This window comes from Haemaphysalis longicornis, unplaced genomic scaffold (assembly GCF_048455015.1).
Source record: "Haemaphysalis longicornis isolate Haplotype H1 unplaced genomic scaffold, Haemaphysalis longicornis Haplotype H1 scaffold_8, whole genome shotgun sequence".
In the NCBI taxonomy this organism is placed as follows: domain Eukaryota; kingdom Metazoa; phylum Arthropoda; class Arachnida; order Ixodida; family Ixodidae; genus Haemaphysalis; species Haemaphysalis longicornis.
The window spans coordinates 183127360-183140845 of NW_027526445.1; the positions used below are offsets into that span (position 1 = coordinate 183127360).

Genomic DNA, 13486 nt, shown 5'->3' on the forward strand with positions numbered 1-13486 from the left:
GCGCTGTCCCGTCCAAAAATAACGCGACCAACTGAACGCTTAGCCGTGGCCGACTTCAAAATGTTCGACTACGTGCTGTCAACTAACAGAAATCATGGTGGTACTTAGTTCCCAACTGCGTAGATTGGAGAAAGGCAATGCCAAGGCCCTTTTTTATCAAGTCGCTGTTGCTACTGCCCCAGCTGCAGCCTACACGTTACCGTTGAAACACGGCCGTTCACACAACTCCTTCTCGACCCGACATTGGTCAGTTTAGGCATATTTCAGTGAAATTACTCCTTTTTCGGTTTACAACCGTTAGAAAAAAATGTAAAATGGCCAATCGGTAGTGGCGTTACTACACGTTCAGCAGGCTTTCTGTTATCTAGAAGGTGTAGGTGCAGTGTGCGAGGAGGAGGTTGTCTGGCACGACCCGAACGAGAGCTGCTTCTCCTTTGCAAGCGTAAAAGAAAAGGACGGGCGAAAGAGGGAAACCCAGCGTGGCGGCCGACGGGAATAAAAGCGCACACCAGCGGTGGATGCGTAGGCGGGTGGCAAGGCGGCGCAAAAGTGACAGGATGAGAAAAGAGGCGTAGGAAATGAAGGTATCGGACCGGGTCTCGCTCTCCGGGGAGAGTCCGCCGCTGCAGCAGCGGCCCATTCGTCTCGCCTCCGAGGAGAAAACGACTCCTATTCCCGGAGCGCTGTATATAGCTTATGCTCGCTGACCGTGTATGCGCACGCGAGTGGCTAAATCAAACACGCAGTGACCGGGAGCGGACCTCCTGACATGTTCATGACCTATCCTGTCACTCGGCATCGTGGTGATCTGTTTACGTGCTGGGATGCAGCTTCCCTGTTTGGTCTCGTATTCCCCCTACTTTTTTCCGGCGGTACGGACGCACTGTGACGTCATTTGTGTCTGTCGGTGTGTTACCGTTAGTAATGCCTACGTAATGTATTGATCTAAAAATCCTGTCATAACAGGATGTCTCTGTTATGGAGAGATTTTTGCAGCGAAGCTGTTGGGCTGCAGTAAGTGCGGATTTTTCGTGTCGTCCATGCGTGACCAAAAACACTGTTACATGGACAAAGATCAGCCCCCAACAGCAGTGGTATAACGCTATGGCGTTAGGCCTAACATTACGATTTGAAGTCTAACAACAATTACAGATACCCGCAGATTGACGCACAGTGAGTTTGGCATCGCTTCCAATACCTTTAGGCTAAACGTTACGGCGCCCAGATAGAACACCCCATCTATAGCACGCGAAAACACCCTCATGCTAGTGATTTGTCCTCTGCGATTCGATAGGCACGCCTCATTCTGGCCCCCACACTGTGAAGCTACTTTTTTTTTTTTTACCATGATTACTGATATCAATAAAATTACTGATATCAATAAAATGGCCCCCAGGTGATGTTCTCGCAAGCATGCAGATTTTCTCTTTGTCTAATAGGCGTTGCCTTTTTCTAAACCGCTGGATCCACCCGGACGCAACCTATTCGCTGTCGCTCAGGGCAGCGATAGACAGAGATAGACGGATCTGGGCAGGCATTGGACACGCCCACATCGTTCCGTGCACGTACACAGGAGTGCATCGGTGAACACCATGTAATTTTTGTTTTCTCTCAGCCAGAGTATGCTTTTCTCCTTCGTATGCTGCCTGTTCGGCGCTCAGCCGCCCGCACTAAGAGGGACGTCGAGGGGCTGGCGCAATTCCCGGTGCGCTGTAAAATCAAACTACACTATACAGCTCCGGTGTGTTAAAAAATATATAGCTCCGGCACGTTCTCTTCACTGTGACCCAAATAAGTTTTCAGAAGACACTTTTTTTTTTAATTGCGAAAGTTTGCTCTGCAGCATAAAACGGTGGAGGCGAGTGTGTTTAAATGTACATAAACAGGAAGTTTTCACTAAGAAAGTCTAAAAGGCTCCGGTGATACGGCCCAAAGAGCCAGCGTCTGTAGTCGGGAGGTCGGCCTGGGTTGAGTCCCACACTATGTAGTACTTGCTGTCGGGAACGTTGGAGGCCACGGCAAGTCCACAGAAGATGGTGAATGTCTGCGGTCGATGCCGACGTGGTGCAAAATGGGCATGTCCGGCCAAACGGAGCCCGTCGATCCGGGGGCCAGGTGTGGGTGACAGCTGGTGTAAGAGCAGCCCCGACGCGAATCCTTCGTAGCGCCACCTCCTCACGGCGGGTGAGCCCACCAGGGAGGTTTGATCCACACGGTGGAATAAGTGCGCGTGTGGAGCGCCGAAGGTCTTCTTTGTCGGTGGCCAACTTTGACATTGCGTCAACTGGAAATAAGGGCAGTGGATGCGTCGTTGGAGGTATACGGGTCGCCGCATCCGCCTGTTGCTGTCCAGGGGTCGATGTCCTCTGGGCCCAAGTAATCTTCACTCTGAAACTTAGGGCCGCAGCCTTCGCGTGGATGGTTTGGGACATGGGCACTTGATGAAGTACTTTCCGGAGGTCTCGGACTGCTTGCATTGAATCTGTAAAGATGTTGACAGGTTGCGATTGGTCTGGCCTCAGCAACTCTATAGTCGTCAAGGCGTCGAAAATCGCCTTGAGCTCAGCAAGTGTTGACGGGGGCCTCTGAGGGGCGTAGTAATGGCAGGTTTGACAAAACTGCATGGCTGGGTTTACGACGGCTGTGGTAATAAGGCTTCCTGAAATACTGGCGTCGACGTAAAACGTATCTTGGCCAGCACTGGATGAGAGTTGCGGCGCAACACGGCTTGACCGACCCAGAGGCTTGCAGTCAGTAATTAATATTCGGGTCCAAGGAGCGGGTTCTGGAGAGGGATCTGGCGGCGTGTTAGTTTGGAGGCCCATATACCACCTTAAAGCAGCCGCAGATGTGTACACCTGCGCTTTAAGAGATCGTGCCTGTCGCCGCTGGTGAACCAACTCATCTATCGTGTTAAGGCCAGCTTCTTCCTGTAGTGTGGAGATGCGCATTAAGCGAGGAAGGCAGGTAATAGTCCTCATGGCTTCTCTATTGATGGCCTCTAGACGATCCCATTCCGCCCTTGTCATGTACTGAAACTGAGCCTGGTACGTGATACGTGGCTGCAGGATTGCACGTACGAGAAGCCGAGCCATCTCTGTGCGAGCTCCTCCCGATTTCATGGAAATCCGGCGAACTAGATGTAGCAGTTGAAGGGCGCGCCGGCGAGCTTCCCGGAGCTATGGCGTAGCTGAGCCGGAGGCCGCAACGTCCAGGCCAAGGATGCGGTGACAAGTAACTTTCGTCGCTGGCTCGCCATCAAGATTTAGTAAAATGGGTCGGTTTTGCAGTTTTTGTCGAGCCCTTCGATTGGCGACGATAAGTAACACTGTCTTATCTCGGGATAGCATGAGTCTCACGCGTTTGCACCACGTGTCAACCATATTTAAAGTACTCTGAAGAGCGTGTTCTCGATCCGCAATGTCTGGAAGTGTCGACCAGAGCGTGATATCATCCGCATAGATGAGGCATTTTAGATCTTTCAATGCCCCTACTGTCCAAGCGAGCGGGAGAAGGGCAAGGTTGAACAGTATGGGTGCCAGGACCGATCCTTGTGGTACCCCGCGGCATGTTGAAAAGGAGCCAACCGCCTGTCCTGAGACTCTAATTGAAAATGTGTGCCCGGCGCCTGTGGTGTCCTTTATAGAGTCGTTTTTAACACACCAGAATACACTTATGAACAAACGAGAACAGCTTTGAGCGCATAATCAGCTAGCTAAAAGGGGAGAACGTGTTGCGCAAACAAAGTTTAGCGCGTGTAACGGCACTCTCAGGATAAGCACGAAGAAAAACGATGTCATTTTTAAAGCGAGAGCTTTATTAATGGGACCGATGGCGTTCTATCAAAAAACTCATGCATTCCCCATAGACCGGTTGGTCGACCGGAAAGCTCTGATAAGATCTCTGGACGCTTGGTGCATCTAAAAGCGGGCTTCCATCGTGTCAACACGGTTCTTGAAAATTGCGAAAAAGGAACGGTTAGATAAGACAATACACACATCGATCGTAAAGAAGGGGTGCATCAGTATACCTTTATCTAAGGAACCACGTGTCGCTATACATTTAGATCACTCGTAGGTGCGTTTGCGTAGTGCGCGAAAAATCGTCGCATGGGTTCGTTCTTCGTTTCCGATTTGGGCCTTCGAAGGATTGACGATCGATTGGACGCACTTTCAGCGAAGGCTGGATGCACTTTTAGCTTTGGCTCTTCTCTCAACTTTCTTTTTTGGAAGGGATGGTAATTTTTTTTTTTACTTTCTTGGCATTTTTTTTTAAACAGGTGTATTTCGCTTTTCGTAACATCACATTCTAAGAACTCCCACCGTACCAGACCTCCTTGAAAATTATTTCTCGACGAAATATGCCTTGGTATTCGTTTTGCTTATGTTTTGTTACCAGTACGGGGAAACGTACAGTTATCTTAACCTGTGTTTCAACGCAAGCGGCGGTTTGTCACTTCTGTCGTGTGCTACGCCGGATAGTTTCGTTTGATAGGGAGAGGGCGTCTCGTTGTCGTCATGAACCTTTTTGTTTGATAAACAATGTTGTGTATCTAAATGTATAGTTCTGAAAAGGACAACTTCCCAACATTAATCAAGTCATAGCGAACGCCGTAGCATTCCATTAGCCTAAGCTCGACTATTCACGTCACTTTGTTGACTCCTCCTTCGTTATTCGTGTTTTGCTCCAGCTTGTTATGAAGCACATGCTCGCTTTAATAAACTTTACCAAAAGAACCATGCGCCAATGACAATACTCTCATAAGTTTAAAATTAGTGAGGTAGTCTGGCCACCTTGTTGCTGGCAGATGTTTCGTGCAGGGAAATGCAAAGGAGGCAGAAGCAGGGCTAGTTTCGACGTTATCGTGGCTTTGTCGATAACATCCTTCGCTGTGTTGTTCCGCATCGGCAACACATGCAACCAGGTCGCAAGAAACACCGCAGTAGCGGCCAACCACAACTCGCAAGCAGCGCGCTAGAGACAGTCTCTTCGTGTAGACAAGATCGTTAATATCTAATTAAAAAGGGAACGAGTTATGCTCCCAGAGATGCCGCACAGTAAGGCGTCCCCACCCCCGCCCTATCCATGACTCCACCGCCGCAGAAAGCCAGAAGCCGCTATCTGGGATCGGAACAATGCTCGGTGCGAAACAAAGGCCGACGCGCCCTTGATCGGGGCGCTACAGACAGCTCGGCTGGCACCGAACCAACACCCCCTAGATAACAGGAAAGCCTCCAAAACACCGCCGCAACACCTGGCCCTGTTTGGTCTGTTGAGTGATAGACTAGATGCCACTTTACCAGCGTTTCGACAATCCGGACGTGAAGATGGCACGAAGTCCTGTCGTCGGTGGTGCTAAGACGGTACCTTGCGGAAAGCTGCGTTATTATCTCGAAGGTGTTCTACCGGATGCGATGGCATGGGCGTGGCCCGTATAGCAACGCTTGCTTCGGCGCTTGATTAATGACCAATCAAGGAAGGCCTGACAAATGGTGAGCCGTGTGCTTTCGCGCGGGCCGGAAGCCCGCTACGCAGTCCGTACCCTCCCCCCTCTCTCCCCCCTCTTCCCGCGGCCACCACCGTTCGACTTCACCCGGCGCGCGCATTACGGACTAAACAAAAGTTCGCGATTGTGGCGCTTCTTTCTCAAGCCGCAGAACACGGGCCGACGTCACTGAGAGCCTTGCGTGACAGTTTGCCACGTTTGTAGCATACTTGCTTCGTTTCTGTTCTTTACCAACACAGGGACACGCTGGACACGCCTTACTTAGCACCTGTCAAAGATTCGCTGCCTGCAGTCCCGCGTAGGAACTGGGATCCCGCGCGCACTTTGAGCGGGATGAAAGGCCGCGGAACCTCACGAACTACGATATAAATACCTTTTGTGTAACTTTTCCCTAACCTGGGGACAGGTGCTGTATAGGGTACGAAGATGTCAGACGAGGTTTTAACCAAGTAAGTTATTTTATTTCCAGTAGGGATTTGAAGTTCACTTTGATGCGCCATATATACATGACAACAAAACAGGCATCATACCGGCAGACAGCAGAGGAATGCAACTGTGTAGTTCATATCCGGCGTCCCACAGGTTTTTCCACCCCGTAGTACAACAACATACTAAGGCTGCTCTTCCTGCACGGGAACTTGGTTAAATATGCAGCGAAATGGTTGGTGCTCGCTGCACTAAGGAAAACTAGTCCTACGGAGCCAAAGTACCGCGAAATACTTTCAGCATTGAGTAGCTGTTTACTTCCCATAACAATGCAAAGGGCTCCAGCTTAAGTAGTTGCTGATGGTCCTCCCCTAAGACAGGGTCTTCGTGAATCATCATCACCATCATAATCATCACCAGCCTGTCTGCGCTCACTGCAGGGCAAAGGCCTCTCCCATAGATCACCAATTATCTTGTTCCTGTGTTAACTGCGACCAATTTATCTCCGCAAACCTCTTAATCTCACCTGCCCATCTAACTGTCTGCCGCCACCTGCCACGTTTGCCTTCTCTAGGGATCCGCTCTGTTACCCTTAGTGACCAACGGTTATATTGTCTTCGCATTACGAGGCCTGATCACCCCCATTTCTTCTTACTTTCTACCAATATGTCCTTACCACTCATTTCTTCCCTGACCCACTCCGCTCTCTTCTTGTTCCTTAATGTTGCACCTATCATCTTCCGTTCCATTGCCCGCTGAGTCGTCCTCAATTTAAGTTGAGCCCTCTTAGTGAGCCTCCAAGTTTCTGCCCCGTAGGTGAGTACCGGTAAGATGCAGCTGTCATACACTTTCTTCTTCACGGACAATGGTAAGCTGCTATTTATTATCTGAGAATATCTGCCGTATGCACTCCAACCCATTCTTATCCTTCTAATTATCTCTGCCTCATACTTGGGATCTGGGGCCACAACTTGGCCTAAGTAGATATATTCGCTTACTACTTCCACTGCCTCGCCACCTATTCCAAACCGCTGTGCTGTCCTGAGGTTATGGATGATTACTTCGGTTTTTTGCATATTAACTTTCAGGCCCACGGTTCTACACTGTATGTCTAGTTCGGAAAGCATGCTTTGCAATTTGTCCCCCGAGTTACTTAACCAGGCAACGTCATCAGCAAATCTGAGGTTACTCAGGTATTCTCCATTAACCCTTATGCCCACCTGTTCCCAATCCAATGTTCTCAATACTTCTTGCAAACATGCTGTGAATAACATCGGAGAGATTGCGTTCTCCTTGGCTGACGCCATTCCTTATATGTATTTTAGTGCTCTAATTATGGAGGATTATGGTAGCTGTGGACCCACTGAAAATATCCTGTAGTATTCTTACATAACGCTTGTCTACGCCCTGGTTCCATAATGCCTGAATGACTGCTGAGGTTTCGACCGAGTCAAATCTTTCTCATAATCTATGAAGGCTATATATAGGGGTTCAGTATACTCAGCATACTTCTCTATCACCTGATTGATCGTGCGAATATGGTCCATTGTTGAATAGCCTTTACGGAACCCTGCTTGTTCTTTAGGTTGACTGAAATCTAAGGTTGCAGAAATTCTGTTAGCGATTACCTTGGTTAGCGGTTACCTGTTAGCGGAAATTCTGTTAGCGATTACCTTGCAGAAATTCTGTTAGCGATCCCTATCTTGTATACGACTGATAGTAAGCTGATCAGCCTGTAATTTTTCAAGTCCTTCATGTCACCTTTCTTATGGATTAGGATGACTTTCGCGTTCTTCCAAGATTCCGGTACACTTGCGGTCATTAGGCATTGCGTATACAGGTTTGCGAGTTTTTCAAGTACAATTTATCCACCATCCTTCAAGAGGTCCGCTGTTATCTGATCCTCACCAGGTGCTTTGCCACCTTTCATTTCTCTCAAAGCCTTCCTTACTTCTTCTGTCGTTACTGGTAGGATGTCTATCCCCTCTGAGTTATTTCCTCGTCCGGAATTATCCTGGACGTCCCGGCTACTGTACAAATCCCTATAGAACTCCTCGGCTACTGTGACTATTTTATCCCTATTTGTGATGACATTGCTTTGCTTGTCTTTAAGTGCATACATCTGATTTCCCCCCACGCCAAGACGCCTCTTCATTGCTTTCAAGCTACCTCCGTTCTTTACAGCGTATTCGATCCTCTCCATATTATACTTCCGCATGTCAGCTGTCTTACGCCTATTGATTAACTTCGAAAGCTCCGCTAGTTCTATTCTGTCAGCTGGGGTGGAGATTGTCATGGTTTGCCGTTTCCTAATTATATCTTTCGACTCCTCGTAAACTTTACCAGTATCCTGTCTAGCCATAGTGCCCCAGACTTCTACTGCACACTCTGTGATAATGCGTGTGAGATTGTCGCTGGCTTCCTGTGTCGTAGACTCTGCTTCCTCGGTAAGAGCTGAATATCGGTTCTGCAGCGCGAACCTGAATTCTTCTACTTTACGTCTTACTGCTAGCTCATTGATCGGCTTCTTTATAACTAGCTTGTTGCGGTCCACCCTCAAATCTAGCCTAATTCGAGATCTTACCAAACGGTGGTCACTACATGTTACCCTTCCGAGTACTTCGACATCCTTCGACTTCGGCATCCTTCGACTTCGATGAAGTCTATTTCATTTTTAATGCTCCCGATTCCGGCTCCTCCACGTCCACTTCCGGCTCTCCCGTTTGGAGAAGAAGGTATTCATGATGGGGAGGTTATTCCGTTCTGTGAACTCCAATAGTAGGTCCCCCCCTGCTATTGCTACAGGATGTATGTACATACAAATTTTTAAACAAGGAAGCGCAAGATTCAGTAAGCATCAAATCAACTTGAAAGGCATAAGGCTAAGCATTGCCCTACTTATCGGAGCACCCAGTTTCCCGCACACTTATTGCAGGCGCGCAGCTGTAGAGCTGAGCCTGCGATGTATCCACTACGAGTGCATGCGGCTCGCATGCTACTAACTAGCCGCCGCTTAGGCAATGCGGAGCCCTGCTCGATCGACTAGCGAGCAATTACCGGCGCCGAATCAAACCCGGCGCGGAACAATCTCGCCTCAAATAGAGCCGCGGTCCTGGCGCCGTGTGCATAGAGCCCAATGGGCGGCAATCAGGGCGCCGGGGGGCCTGGTGCGCAGCCCGGGAGCGAAAAGCCCCGGCACGGCCTGGCGAGGTGGCCGTACGATTTGAGCACGGCGGTCACATCGTGGGTCTCCAGATATGGGGGCCACCTTAACCTTTTCAATGGGGCTGACTGAACTAAATTTCTCGCTGAATTCTTGAAATAAATTGGAATTGAACCAAACTTCCTACATGGGTTGGATGATCGATAGATCAATTAATCAATCAATCATTCAATCAATTGATCGATCAATAGATCGATCGGTCATTTCATCAATCACTCAATCATTATATCAATCCATCGATCATTACATCACTCAATCAATCGATCAATCGTCAATCGATCAAACAGGCACGAGCAGCACGCTTTGTGGCAAGCAATTATAACTTCACAGTAAGATCAGCTGACATTCGTTCAGGATTACAATGGCCTCTGTTAGCTGACCGGCGAAAATACCTACGACTGTCCCTATTTTACAGCATATTCATGAACAGAACAGGCATCGACAAGGATCAGTATATAAGACCACCTACCTATGTGTCACCCCGTACTAACCATTCTTTAAAACTGCGTGAATACGCGTCCAGGATCAACGCATTCAAATATGCCTTTTTTCCAAGGACCACGCATGAGTGGAACGGCTTGCCAGAGGAAATTGTCTCTGCGCCTCCCTCATCTTTTGTTAGAAATTTGCACAATTTTTTGTTGAACTAATCTCTACTGTACATTTCTGATGCGTTCCGTACTAATTGTTTTTTATTTTATTTTATTGCCCTGTGTAACCGATAGCACTCTTCTTTTTTTGCGTTTTTGCTTTGTATTTGCAATGTGATGCCTTATTTATGACAGTGTAAGTCAACACTTTGTTGTTTCAACCATACAGCCTTTTACCCGCAACCATTTTTTGTTATATTGACTGTACTGTAATCCTTTGCTTGTTTTCCCCCCTACAATAATGCCCGTGAGGGCGATGTAGGTACCTGTATAAATAAATAAATAAATAAATAAATAAATAAATAAATAAATAAAAATAAAATCAATAAACAAATCAATCAATGGGTAGGTGGTCGTGCCCCACAGGACTACGTTGCTCGAGTTGAGCAGGGTAACTCATTTTTGTTAAAAGTGAAGGCATGCACCTTGTGCTGTAGTAAACAAATTGAGCTACGAATGTTACCACTCATTTATTGCGCGCTTACGTCTGCTCCAACATCTAACAATAATCGTGACAGTACATGCCTGTCCCATAATGGCGCCTACGAGCACAGAAAACATCGCATACAGCCAGGCGCTCCAGAACTCTCCACATACATTGTATCACATCGGCACTGCTAAAAATTGACCCATATTAACTCACTGATGAAGTGGGCTAGCTAGCTTGAAATGGAAACAAAGTTTCCGGGTGCGGCCATCGCTTCTGAAGGCGTGATGCGGGCACTTCATGCGCCTTTTCACTGCCCTCGAGGTAAGGACTACCTCTACGTCCCACATGGTTTCTTCCACACTGTTTCAGACCTGCGGTGTTCGTGGGGACCTCGAGCGTGGGCTGTGTGTGCGCGTGGCCTGACTTTCTGACATCTGGTATTTCCGTGTTTGTACGCACGCCCCATGCACTTACACGTTCTCGGGCCAGAGAAGTTGGCAGAAACGGTGGCACGGGCTAAACAAGCCTGGGTCGTTTTGTTTGATTGTTTGTTTTTGTTTTGTTGTTGTTGTTGTTGTTGTTTTTTTACTATGGCAGTGGTTCGGACCAGATTCTGTGGCCATCCGGCGTACGAACTGCATGACGGGTTGTGAAATTGTTACACTCAGGTACAAGTTAAGAACGGCAATAGCTCATGTAGTGTAGCACTTCGCCGAAACAACAAACGCGGATGTCAACGCGCACGCGCACGAGCGTAGAAACGCCTTTTTTCAACAACTAATTTTTTGTTGTCACTGCAGAGATTTATAAACAGCTTTAGTGAGAGAAATCACAGGAATGACTCGTGCCACGTTCAAAATAGTCGCACTAAGGCACTTTTTCCGCCGCGCGGAGGAACAGCCGGCTGCGCTGATGAGGCGTAGGGGCAACTTCAGTTGTGGTTCTTAAGTTGTCTATACACGCCAATTAAGCTCTCTTCCAGGCTGTCCTCTGACGCCAAGTGAGGCATTCCCGCTCGCTCGCTCACTCACTCGCTCACTCGCTCACTCACTCACTCACTCACTCACTCACTCACTCACTCACTCACTCACTCACTCACTCACTCACTCACTCACTCACTCACTCACTCACTCACTCACTCACTCACTCACTCTCTCCCTCACTCACTCACTCACTCACTCACTCACTCACTCACTCACTCACTCACTCACTCACTCACTCACTCACTCACTCACTCACTCACTCACTCAGTCACTCACTCACTCACATGGACTAAGTAAGTGGAAAACTCATTTCACTGTTACCCCAATGTCACTTTGTCCCGTTCAAATGTACGGCAAAGGATGGCGACGCGAAAAAAAATGTGAGCGCGTTTCATTTTATACAGCATATTCAAGGAGGTAAATGAGAACGAAGGTAGGGAGAGGGGGGCTGTCTTTAATGATAAAGCGAATTATAAAACGCATGTGGGGGTTTTTCAAGCACGCCTCGTTGGTTGGTTTTTCAGAGAACTCGCCGCATATAAATGTGGCAAATAAATGTGATTCTCAGCAGATGGTCGTGTAATTTTGCGGTAGGCAGAGCACGAAAGAACGCCCGTGAATACATGAAAGCCCAGATTGGTTGGCTTGGATACCATTAAATCAGCCTTCGTGGAAGCTACTTTGCGAGCATTACTGACCACTTTCTCTGCGACAGGCGCTCAATTTGTAGAATACTGTTAGGAGGGGGGGGGGGATGCATTCACCGGCAACTTCGGAGCAATGGATGCTGCCACATTCTGTCCAGTCCATACCGACTCTATTAGACGGGCTGACCGAGAACGACCTTTTGGCTCTGAGTGAGGAATGCCATGTTGAATAGCCCAGCGGCTTCTTTCATAAGGGTCCCGGGAGGGGGACAATCCCCTCAGTCACAACTTCGTTGGATCCATCGCCATATCTGCAACTTCTGATCCCCCCCCCGCCCTAACGGCTCGGTGGACCCTATTTTATTTCCATGTTTCATTAACAACGCTATATTAAATGCCCCCATTAAAGACTGTTCATGCAATGGAAATAAAATAGGGACTACGACTAGTTTACTGACCGCACTTCAGGGTTAAAAATATATTGTGTCAACATTCCCCTTTAAGGTAACGAGCTGACGAAGAAATCTCCGATTTCAAAATTGTATTGCTATAAAGGTTTTTTTTTTTCGTTTATCGGTAATTAATAACCTTCTAGCATTGTATAAAAGCCAAGTTCACGTCAGTCTAAGGCCTACCACTGTTTCCAGGCTGCCTTTCATACGCCCGCTGTTTTGGAATTCGGTCATCACCTCGGAGCCGAGATGACGTGCTCTTTTGCGCTCCTCCGTCTCGGCGGGACTTCGTAACGGCGGCCCGTTGTCCACGCGTGCAGCCGCAGTCGCCCTAGATTTGGATATGCCCTGGCTTTCGCCCTGCTGATGCGGGCGATCGAGTGCAAGCTCCCGCTTCCCAGTACCCGTTGGTCGGCCACAGTCCACTTCAGAGAACTTCGAAGTGGTTGTAACCATCGCAGTCTTCGCTCCTCTTTACGGCAAGCTTACCAGTACCCTTCACCGTTCCTTTCGAGGCTCCTCGTCTCCCGGACGCGCCATGATGCCAGCAAGCCGTGTTCGAAGTGTATTGTGTGCGACGGGATCTCCCATGTGGAACTACTCTTCCCAACTATTCCCTGGCCTTTCTAGTCTTTACTTTTCTCTACTTTTTCCTATTTCCCCCATTATTCCCCCCCCCCCCCGGACTGGATTCTATGCTGGTGAACTCCCAGATGAGTTGAAATTATATCCGGTCCATTTCTATTGATCCTTCATTTAAAAATAAACCCCACCCTCCCTCCCCCCTCACTGCTTTCAGCTTAGGATGGACCGAGTTACCGCGCTTCATTGAATGTGCCTTCCTGCGCCCATCCGCTGCGGAAAAAAGTAGGCGACGTCCACTCCGTTAGAGTGCGAACTAACCGCATCGGAGCCGATGCCGGCGTTTGAACGAGCGGCCAGGGGGTGCGAACAGGCAGACAGCGGAGGAGTCGATCCATCCATCTCGGGCGGACACCCTTTATTACCGCGGCCGAGAAAAGGGGGCGAGCCCTGGGCGGCGCCGCTCCCTTGCAACCGGAGAAGCACGTCGTTTCGCCCCTAAGCAGCTGAGGCCGCATTCATCGGGAACACGAAGTGGCGCGCGTTTTAATTATACGCGCGCCAGACTGCACAACGCGGATGGCCGA

General features: G+C 48.8%; 1 protein-coding gene across 1 annotated transcript in view; it reads right to left on the minus strand.

The window, feature by feature from the left end:
• The window catches only part of LOC144149272 (uncharacterized), a gene marked incomplete in the record, with an annotated part of 436446 nt that overhangs the window by 300188 nt on the left and 122772 nt on the right, over positions 1-13486 (minus strand).